Here is a 10,745-nt window from a genome sequence, read left to right as displayed (position 1 = left end):
ACATAACGAGGAGTCTTGAAATTGTCGAGATGTAAAGATCGATATATTGGACGACTATGTTCGGACACTGAAAGTGTTTCGGGAGGTTTCAGACATTTGCCGGAGTACCGGGGGGTTACCGGAACCCCTCGGGGAGTATATTGGGCCTAATGGGCCTTAGTGAGAGAAGAGGAGGGGCGGCCAGGGCAGCCGCACGCCCCTCCCCCTCTAATCCGAATTGGACAAGGATGTGTGTGTGTGGGGGGGGGGCGCCCCCCTTTTTCCTTCTCCTCCTCTCTCCCTTCCTTCCCTTCTCCTACTCCTACAAGGAAAGGAGGAGTCCTACTCACGGTGGGAGTAGGACTCCCGCCTTGGCGCGCCCTCCTCCTGACCGGCCGCCTCCCCCTTGCTCCTTTATATGCGGGACAGGGGGGCACCTCTAGACACACAAGTTGATCTGTTGATCTATCCCAGCTGTGTGCGGTGCCCCCTCCACCATATTCCACCTCGGTCATATCGTAGCGGTGCTTAGGTGAAGCCCTGCGTCGGTAGCAACATCATCACCGTCATCACGCCGTCGTGCTGAAAGAACTCTCCCGTGAAGCTCTGCTGGATCGGAGTTCGCGGGACGTCATCGAGCTGAATGTGTGCTGAACTCGGAGGTGCCGTATGGTCGGTACTTGGATCGGTCGGATCGTGAAGACGCATAACTACATCAGCTGCGTTGTGCTAACGCTTCCGCTTTTGGTCTATGAGGGTACGTGGAGTTACTCTCCCCACTCGTTGTTATGCATCACCATGATCTTGCGTGTGCTTAGGATTTTTTTTTGAAATTACTGCGTTACCAACAATATGTGCACTTGTTACTAGAATAGAGACTAGAGATGAGACTAGATGCGTAGAAGCAATGTCTATTTCTCTAGAATCGAAGAAGAAAGAAGTATGCAAGATGGAGAATCCGCAGATTAACAATGAAGGCATCGAGAAAATACTAATCCAACTTCTGGAGCAGTTACAGAAATTGGACACTTAGGGAGTACTAGAGTAGGGGGTCCTCGGGCTGCCGACCTATCTCTCATGGGCCGGACAGTTGGGCCACACCATGACTGCTGGAGGACCGGACTACGTGGCAACATTGTATTCGGGCAGGGGACCTTTGGTGCCTTGGTGTGTACTCCAAGTCAAGATAGAAGATTTGACATACTTATTCCCTTGTTGTAACCGACTATGTGTAACCCTAGTACCCCTGATGTCTGTATAAACCAGAGGGTTTAGTCCATAGAGGCTAGAACAACAATTGTCGTACTACTAGCCTAGGGTTTAGTTCCCCTGATCTCGCGGTAGATCAACTCTGTAACCTCCATATACACAAGCAATATAATCAAGCAAGACATAGGGTTTTACCTCTTATAAAGGGCTCAAACCTGGGTAAATATTGTGTCCCTAACCTCTGTTCCCCATTGATCCAAGATCCATAGCTTGGGACCTCCTATCCGAGATCCTCCGGTTTTAACACCGACATTGGTGCTTTCAATGAGAGTTCCGCTATCGGATCGCCCAAAGGATCGATGGCTCACCTACTCATCGGCCATCCGTGCCAGGGACATCTCTGCCCCTGGTCAGGCTTTTGCATTTGGCAGTATCATACTGCATGCTGACCCACCCTGCCATCTCGGCCAAGATGGAAGCTTCACCCCCGGCCAGAAGTTCATCACCGACTCCCAGGGAGATCTTATTCCAACAAGGTTTTCGGCTTCCCCCGAAAAGCCTATCGATCCCATGTTTTGACTTTGGGAGTAGGGACCGATGTTATGCGGATCCTGGCCTTAAAGCCTGACCCCATTAGACTAGTCAGGCCAGTGCTAACTGAACACCGCCCGGTGCGACCTTGAACGACCCCGGAGCAGCCACTGTGGGTCGGCCCCGAATATTCGGGCAACATGGACCCAGCAGACCTTTCGTCACTAAACGATCTGCTAGATCAAATCTGAGCCATGGGAATCTTAGGTGGCCAGTCTTCGGTCTACGACCAGATCGGGCTCAAGCCCGATAACAGGGAAATATACCCCCACTCATCACGCACCTCATCGCCACCATCGAAGAATTGGCTGAAGGCTCGCAATCATCAAAATTGAGAACAAGTTGTGTCTAGGTTAGCAACAACCCCACCCAGGCTTCAAGCCCGGAGCCCGGTATTTGCCCCGAAGAGAGTCCAGAACCAAGTACCGACCTAAAATGTGACCTTGAGTCTGCGCCATGGTCCGCAAACAGTGTAGATTCCGAACTCGGGATACCGAACATTCCTGGGAGCCTGGACACCGCCACTAGAGTTCCAAACACACATCCTAGGGGAACGCGAAATTTCTTCCCACCCATCCCCCACGCCGAGTACTCCCCAAGTAACTCGGGAATCCTGATGTCTGGGATTTGATGTACGTGAAGCAGCAACCCAGAGAAAGGGTCCACCATTACTGGGCTAGATTCCTCCTGGTCAAAGACAAGATCACAAATTACTGTGACCAAGAAATAATAGCGACCTTTTGGTTTAATTGCCGAGATGAAGGAATCTTGAATGCCCTCGCCCATCGCCATGTGTAAAGCTTCAGCAAATTATCGGACCTGGTATGCAAATATTGCGCCATGGAAAGCTCCTAGAAAGCACAACAAATGCACACGGAGTCAAACCATGCCGAGCAATTCAGTAAAGCTCAGGCAAAGCATGTATACCATGGTGGTCGCCCGAACATGAACCCGCCGAAAAGAAGAACAGATCCGTCGCCGGACCCATAACGTTCCTAGACGAGCTACTGGATATACCATGCCCCATACACTCGGCCATGCTAATCACAAATCCAACCCATAGGCTTCGAGCTTGTTGGGTAGTCAGGCAGGTTGCCAAGAGTGGCGAAGCCATACTCCATCTTCAACCCTCCAGTAGAGGATCAGCAACATTTCCATTTAGTGACAATGATGTCCTAATGATCTACGAGACTTTTTACTTGAACAATCGGAGGAAATGAGCCCTTCGAGAGCTCAGCCAAGTCCTCCAGGTCGCAGCCACAAGATCCTGTACGGACACCCCAATCACCTTCGATGAGGGGGATTAACCAAGGGCCCGCCCTGTCCGAGCACCCGCCGCACTAGTTCTCGACCCCATAGTGGACAACTTCAGACTAACCAAGGTGCTTATGGATGGAGGCAGCGGCCTAAACCTCATTTATGAGGATACCCTCGACAAAATGCAGTTCGACAAATCTCGAGTCGAATAGAGCTACACTACATTTCAGAGAACTATCCTCGGCAAAGAGGCGCGCTACTCCGAACGAGTCACCCTGGACGTAGTGTTCGGCACTCTGGAGAACTACAGGACCAAGGAACTACTTTTCCACATTGTGCCCTTCCATAGCGGATACCACGCCCTATTGGGGCATGACACATTCTAAAGGTTCCAAGCTATACCTCACTACAGGTACGTGAAACTCAAAATGCCAGGGCCCAATGGTGTGATCACCATCGCTAGTGACCCAGACAGAGCCCTCTGAGCCGAAAACAAAACAACATCTATCGCCCTCGAGGCATTATCCGAGGCTCTTGCAGCTGAGGATTTGACCACAATTCATGCAACAGTGGATAGGGATGATGTAACCTCAGTAAAAGGCCCAAATCCACATCCTTCAAACCAGCTGATGAAATCATCAAATTCCAAGTGCATCCAACGGACCCCAACAAAACAGTGACCATTGGAGCCCAGCTGGGCCCTGTGGTTAACGAGGCATTGCACGCTTCCCTACGTGAGAACTGGGACATATTTGCCTGGCACCCTTCGGATATGCCAGGAATCCCATGAAGAATGCCATAGCACAGCCTGAATATAATTAAGGGTTTCAAGCCAGTTAAACAGACGTTGCGCCAATTTTCCGAGCCCAAGCGTCAAGCCATGGGGGAAGAATAAACCAAATTACTTGAAGCCAGATTCATCAGAGAAATAAAACACCCCGAGTGGTTGGCGAACCTCATCATGGTGCCCAAAAAGGACAAATTCTGGTGGTTGTGTGTCGATTTTAAAGATCTCACTAAAGCCTGCCCCAAGGGTCCCTTTCCTTTATCCCGAATAGACAGATCATCGACGCCACCGGCGGACACGTCTCACTATGTTTCCTCGATGCCTACCATGGGTATCATCAAATCAAGATGAAGGAGTCCGACCAACCAGCAACTACGTTCATTACACCCTATGGGCCATTCTTCTTTAACACAAAACCCTCCGGGTTAAAAAATGCGGGTGCAACATACCAGCGCATGATTCAAACATGCCTGGAAAATCAAATTGGTAAAATAGTCGAAGCATACATAGACGATGTGGTCATTAAGACCAAACATGTCAGCCAGTTGGTAGACGACCTCTGCTAGACCTTTGAAAACTTGCGAATCTATGTTATACGGCTTAACCTGGACAAATGTGTATTTGGAGTTCCCACCAGAAAACTCCTCGGATTCATTGTCTCCCATAGAGGGATAGAAGCCAATCCGGCTAAAATCCGAGCTTTGTCCTAGCTGGAAATACCCACAGAGCTCAAATACATCAAGAAGCTTGCAGGTTGCGTTGCAGCCCCAAGTCATTTCATCTCCCACCTTGGTGAAAAGGCCTTGTCGCTCTACAATTGTTCAAAAAGACCAAAAACTTCGAATGGACCGACGAGGCAACCGCCGCACTAGAGGAGATAAAAAACACTACTAGTAGGCAATCCTATATTAACAGCACCTGGCATAGGCGAACCCTTGTTGCTATACATCTCTGCATGAATCAGGTCGTGAGCGCGGTGCTCGTGGTAGAATGAGAGGAAGAAGGCCATAAGTTCCGGGTGCAGAAACCTATCTACTATGTATCGGAGGTACTCACCCGTGAAAATACCGGTATCCAAACTATCAGAAGATAGCCCACATAGTTTTTATGGCATCCCGAAAGCTCCGACACTACTTTCAAGAGTGTTCGGTCAAGGTGGCATCCGAGGTACCCTTGAAAGACATTATCAACAATAGCGATGCCACAGTCCGCATTGCTAAATGGGCCATAGAGATCCTCCCCTTCAAAATTGTGTAAAGACATGTCGAACTATTAAATCTCAGGTACTCGCCGATTTTCTAGCTGAATGGACAGAAGCTGAACTTCCCCGGGAATAAAATACATACTCACATTGGACAATGTACTTCAACGGCTCCAAGATGTTCACTGGAGTGGGGGATAGGGTAATCCTTACACCCCCCACTGGCGACAATATCCGGTACGTACTACAAATTATGTACACAGACTCCAACAACGCAACCGAATATGAAGACCTGTTGCATGATCTTCGGATGGCAACGTCAATGGGTGTACAATGGCTCGAGGTGCAGGGAGATTCCAACCACGCCATCTCTCAAGTCAACGGTGAGTTCGATGCCAAAGATCCAAAAATGGCGGCCTACCGAAATGTCGTCCTTAAAATACCAGCCCAGTTCGAAGGGTTAGAATTTCACCATGTCTCTAGAGACAACAGTCAAGCTGCGGATATCCTCGCCCATATGGGTGCTAAACGCGACCCAGCCCCTAAAAACACCTTCTTAGAACGGCTTTTTGAGCCATCCATGGTGTGGCAGGACGGTGATAAGGATGCATCAACCAATGGACCCTAACAAATCGTCCCTTCGGCCATTGAGCCAGACGATGACATCATCGGTGGCTCGAGGCTTGGAGAAACATCTTCGGCTCACGAAGTCATGGCTGTAAGTGCACCATGGGCTGAGCCCTTCCTTGCCTACCTTCTACTGTAGGAGCTCCCCGATGATCTGACCGAGGCATGACGCATAGTCCGGCGCTCTAAAGCCTACAAGGTCCATGCTGGCAAGCTGTACAAGAAAAGCATTACCGGAGTTCTTCAGAGATGCATATCTGAAGCGGAGGGGCGGCAACTTTTGGCTGAGTTACATGCTGGGATGGGTGGCCACCATGCGGCAGCTCGGGCCCTAGTAAGTAAGACCTTCCGAGCAGAGTTTTTCTGGCCCATACTCTAGTACAACACTACGTTGGATCCCATTTTTTTGAAAATCAAAGCCATATGCCCCCACGGCTCTCCGGACTATACCAATCACTTGGCCTTTCGCGGTCTGGGGTCTGGACATGGTCGGACCACTTAAATGGAGGACCAAGAAAAAGAAATACCTACTGGTCATGGTCGACACATTCACTAAATAGATCAAAGCAAAACTAGTAACCTCAGCAAAGTCCGGACCAGCCATCGACTTTATATCTGGCATGGTACACCATTATGGTGTCCCTCAAAGCATAATCACAGATAATGGATCCAATTTTATAGCCCAGGAAGTCAAAGACAAGTGCGCTAACATGGGCATCAAGCTCGACTTCGCTTCGGTGTATCACGCGCAAAACCAATGGACAAGTCGAACATGCCAACGGACCAATCATGAGCGGCATAAAGCCTCGCCTGGTCCATTCCCTGAAGCAATCTGATTGTCACTGGGGGGAGGATCTCGACTCCGTACTATGGAGATTACGCATTAAACGTCGCAATCATATTTACTTTTCCAAACATTTTTGCTTGTATTTTGGACTCTAATTTGCATGATTTGAATGAAATTAACCCAGACCGACGCTGTTTTGAGCAGAACTACCATGGTGTTGTCTTTGTGGAGAAATAAAAGTTCTTGGTTGGACGAAACTTTTTGGAGAATTATTTTGGAATAAATAATATTTCTAGAACCAAGACCCACTGGAGGGGGGCTAAGGGTGCCCACAAGACACTAGGGCACGCCACCCCCTCTGGCGCACCCTGGTGGGTTATGGGGCGCTCGAGGCTCGTGCAACCCTATTCTGGATACTATAAATTCACATTTTCAGAGAAAAAAATAGGAGAGGAATTTCATCGCGTTTCATGATACGGAGCCGCCACCACCTCGTGTTCTTCATCGGGAGGCCAGATCCGGAGCCCGTTCGGAGCCCCGGAGAGGGGAATCATCAGCTTCATCATCACCAACCTTCCTTCATCACCAATTCCATGATGCTCCCCACCGGGAGTGAGTAATTCCTTCGTAGGCTCACTGGTCGGTGAGGGGGTGGATGAGATTCATCATGTAATTGAGTTAGTTTTGCTAGGGCTTGATCTCTAGTATCCACTATGTTCTGAGATTGATGTTGCTATGACTTTGCTATGCTTAATACTTGTTACTAGGGCCTGAGTGCCATGATTTCAGATCTGAACCGTTTATGTTTTCACCATTATATCTATGTTCTAGATCAGATCTTGCAAGTCATATGCACCTGCTACGTGTTATGATCCGTAAACCTAGAGTGATGGTAATCGGGATACTTTCCAGTGATGACCGTAGTTTGAGGAGTTCATGTATTCACTATGTGTAATGCTTTGCTCCGGTTCTCTATTAAAGGGAGGACTTAATATCCCTTAGTTTCCTTATGGACCCCGCTGCCACGGGAGGGTTGGACAAAAGATGTCATGCAAGTTGTTTTCCATAAGCACGTATGACTATTTACGGAATGCCTACATTATATTTATGAATTGGAGCTAGTTCTGTGTAGCCCTAGGTTATGACTGTTATATGATGAATATCATCCAATGAATTCACCAATCCAATGCCTACGAGTTTTCCATATATTGTTTTTGCTAAGTTACTATTGCTATTGCTATTGTTCCAACTGCTTAAAACTGTTACTGCTGTTACTGTCACTATTATCGTTACTGCGACTATCAACACTATCATACTATTGTGCTACTGGTCACTTTGCTGCAGATATTTAATCTCCAAGTGTGGTTGAATTGACAACTCAACTACTAACACTTACAAATATTCTTTGTCTCCCCTTGTGTCGAATCAATACATTTGGGTTGAATACTCTACCCTTGAAAACTGTTGCGACCCCCTATACTTGTGGGTTATCAAGACCTTTTTCTGGCGCCGTCGCCGAGGGGCATAGCTATATTTGTTTAGTCACTTGGGATTTATATCTAATTATCACTATGAAGAATCTGAAAGTTACAAGAACCAAGATCATTCCCTCCAAGACGAGGGGAGGTAAGGAACTACCATCTAGCTCTGCACTTGATTCACCTTCTGTTTTGAATAGACTTGCGACACCACCACATGCTATTAATCCTGATTTGTTGCAAGTTATTGATGATGCTACTTCTGCTATGAATGATGCTTATGATGATGCTAGTACCTTGCTTTATGATAATGTGCCACTAGGTGAATTTCTTGATGAACAAATTGCTAGAGTTAGAGATATTGAGCATGCCGAAATTGATGAAATTACTGAAACTGATGAAGTCTTGGAAACTAAGAAATACGAAACATCTATTAGACCTAGCTCTCCTAGAATTGAAATTCCTAAGATACCTGGTGGTTATGTTATGGATGGAGAGGTAGCTAGAGAATTTCTCGCTTGCAAGGATAGAGATGATCTTAGGAAATTATTATGTAAGCTGAAAGAAAAATCCTTGAATGCTAGAATGCAATATGATCCTAACTTTGCTACTTCACCTACCTGTATTACTGATATGGATTATGAATCCTCTGTTGACCCAGAGTTAATTACTTTGGTTGAATCTGATCCTTCCCATGGAAATGAAATTGAAACGGTAGTGGCACATCTTACTAAGTTAAATGATAAAGCCACCTTATTTGCTCACGCGGAAAAAATTTGCTACTACTATATCCTTAAGTTATTTCCTTTCCCACTAAAGGGTGATGCTAAGATATGGTACTTTAATCTTGCTTCTGGTTGTGTGCATAGTCCCTAGGATATGATTTATTACTTCTCTGAAAAATATTTTCCTCCTCATAAGAAACAAGCTACCTTACAGGAAATATTTAACTCTGTGCAAATTGAAGAAGAGAGTCTCCCACAAGCTTGGGAGAGGCTTCTCCAATTGCTTAATGTTTTTCCTGATCATCCTTGTAAGAAAAATGAAATACTTGATATCTTCTATAATGGACTAACCGATGCTTCTAGGGACTTCCTAGATAGTTGTGCTGGTTGTGTTTTTAGGGAACGGACTGTTGAACAAGATGATGAATTATTGAATAATATATTGAAGAATTATGATGATTGTACACTTCCTGAACCACCGCCTAAACCCACTCCGAAGAAGAGGGGTATCTTATTTCTCAGTCCTGAAGATACGCAAGAGGCAAAGAAATGTATGAAAGAAAAATGTATTAAACCTGAGGATGTTAAGAATTTACCACATATTGAAGAAATACATGGCCTTGACACACTGTCGGCTTTCTGGGAACAGGGGTCCCCAGACTTGCCTGCCTATGGCCTGTGGCGTGGCTCAAGGAGTGGCCCCGCACGACCCATCTTCATCAGCTCAAGACCCTCGCGAGGGGCCAAGCCTCGCGGGGCAGACGATGCAAGGCTTCCGCAGGAACGACCTCATCAGGCAGGCTCGCGAGGAGGCGGAGAGATCAAAGCAGGGGTACCTCGCGAGGTGCTCGTGATGTAAGCCATGACGATTGAGACCAGGCGGGCACCAGGCGGGCACCGACCAGTGCAGTGTCCTTATTTCCCCTTTGGTGCTAAGAGGGCAAGCGCAGGCGCGGAGTACCAAGGCATCAGGCAAGGGTTTCCATATCGGTGCAACAAGACCAGGACCAGGAGGACGGCAAGACGAAGGTCGTCGTGGAGCCCAAGACGGCGTCACCGCCAGTGCCTTTGGCAGCCGAAGACCAGTTTTAGTCAGGATAAGTTGTACTAGATGTTCCCCTTCAAATCCCGCCATTGTGGAATCCCTTCCCGCTCAATATTTGGGAAGAGGACCAAGGCCTCTATAAATAGGACTAGCCACTCTCAAGGCAAGGGGGACGGATCGACCAATCAAGAGATCGACCAATCAAACCTTAGCCAGAACCACCCACACCAGCACAAGAACTCCTCCCCTCGCTAGGCAGTTCTTCCCCATGTACTGTTCATCATCAGCCCCTGAGGCAATCCACCACACCACAAACTAGAGTAGGGTATTACACTACAACGGTGGCCCGAACTAGTATAAACCTTGCGTCCCTTGTGTTATTCATCGTGTAGCTTAGATTCATAGCGAGGCGTTGGGACGTGGTTCGGTAGGGGAAAGATCTTCGCGCGCACCCCAGAGTTCGAACCTTAAGGGTTTTGCCGGAACCCGATATCCGACATTTGGCGTGCCAGGTAGGGGTGTGCCGGAGTCTTTCTTCCGCTGTCCCACGTTTGATCGTTCATCGCATCCATGGCTGACGCTTTCTGGGCTCGCGCCGAGCACCGGGCCACTCTCGCCGCCCACGTCGCCCAGACGGCTCCCGTCGGTGCGGCTCCTCATCGTTCTCTGTCGCCCGCCGCTCATGCCGCCACCGGCCCGGCAGGGAACGAGCAGCAGGCATCATCGCTGCATCCCTCGGTGCGGCGGGATGGCCGCACCGCCACTCCATCGCTGATTCCACCTGGTTCATCGTCGCACGCCCGTCACGCTCCCACGGATGTGCATGCCGCACTGCTCCTGGCACACGAGCTCCTACACTATCACCCCGTCGACGACCTCTACGATGAGTGGCTCGCTGGCATCACCGAGCTTGTCAGCGCCGCAAGGGGCTCTCCCGCGCCGTCCCTCTCGCTGCCTCGCCCTCCGTCTTGCGTGGGTGATGCAGCCCAGGAGGTGCCTCCGCCACCTCCTCATCAAGAAGGTGCCCTGGCTCCAAGGCGCGCGGCCCCTGGACGAGAC

This window comes from Triticum aestivum, chromosome 3B, assembly GCF_018294505.1.
Source record: "Triticum aestivum cultivar Chinese Spring chromosome 3B, IWGSC CS RefSeq v2.1, whole genome shotgun sequence".
Lineage (NCBI taxonomy): Eukaryota > Viridiplantae > Streptophyta > Magnoliopsida > Poales > Poaceae > Triticum > Triticum aestivum.
This window is presented reverse-complemented; position numbering follows the sequence as displayed.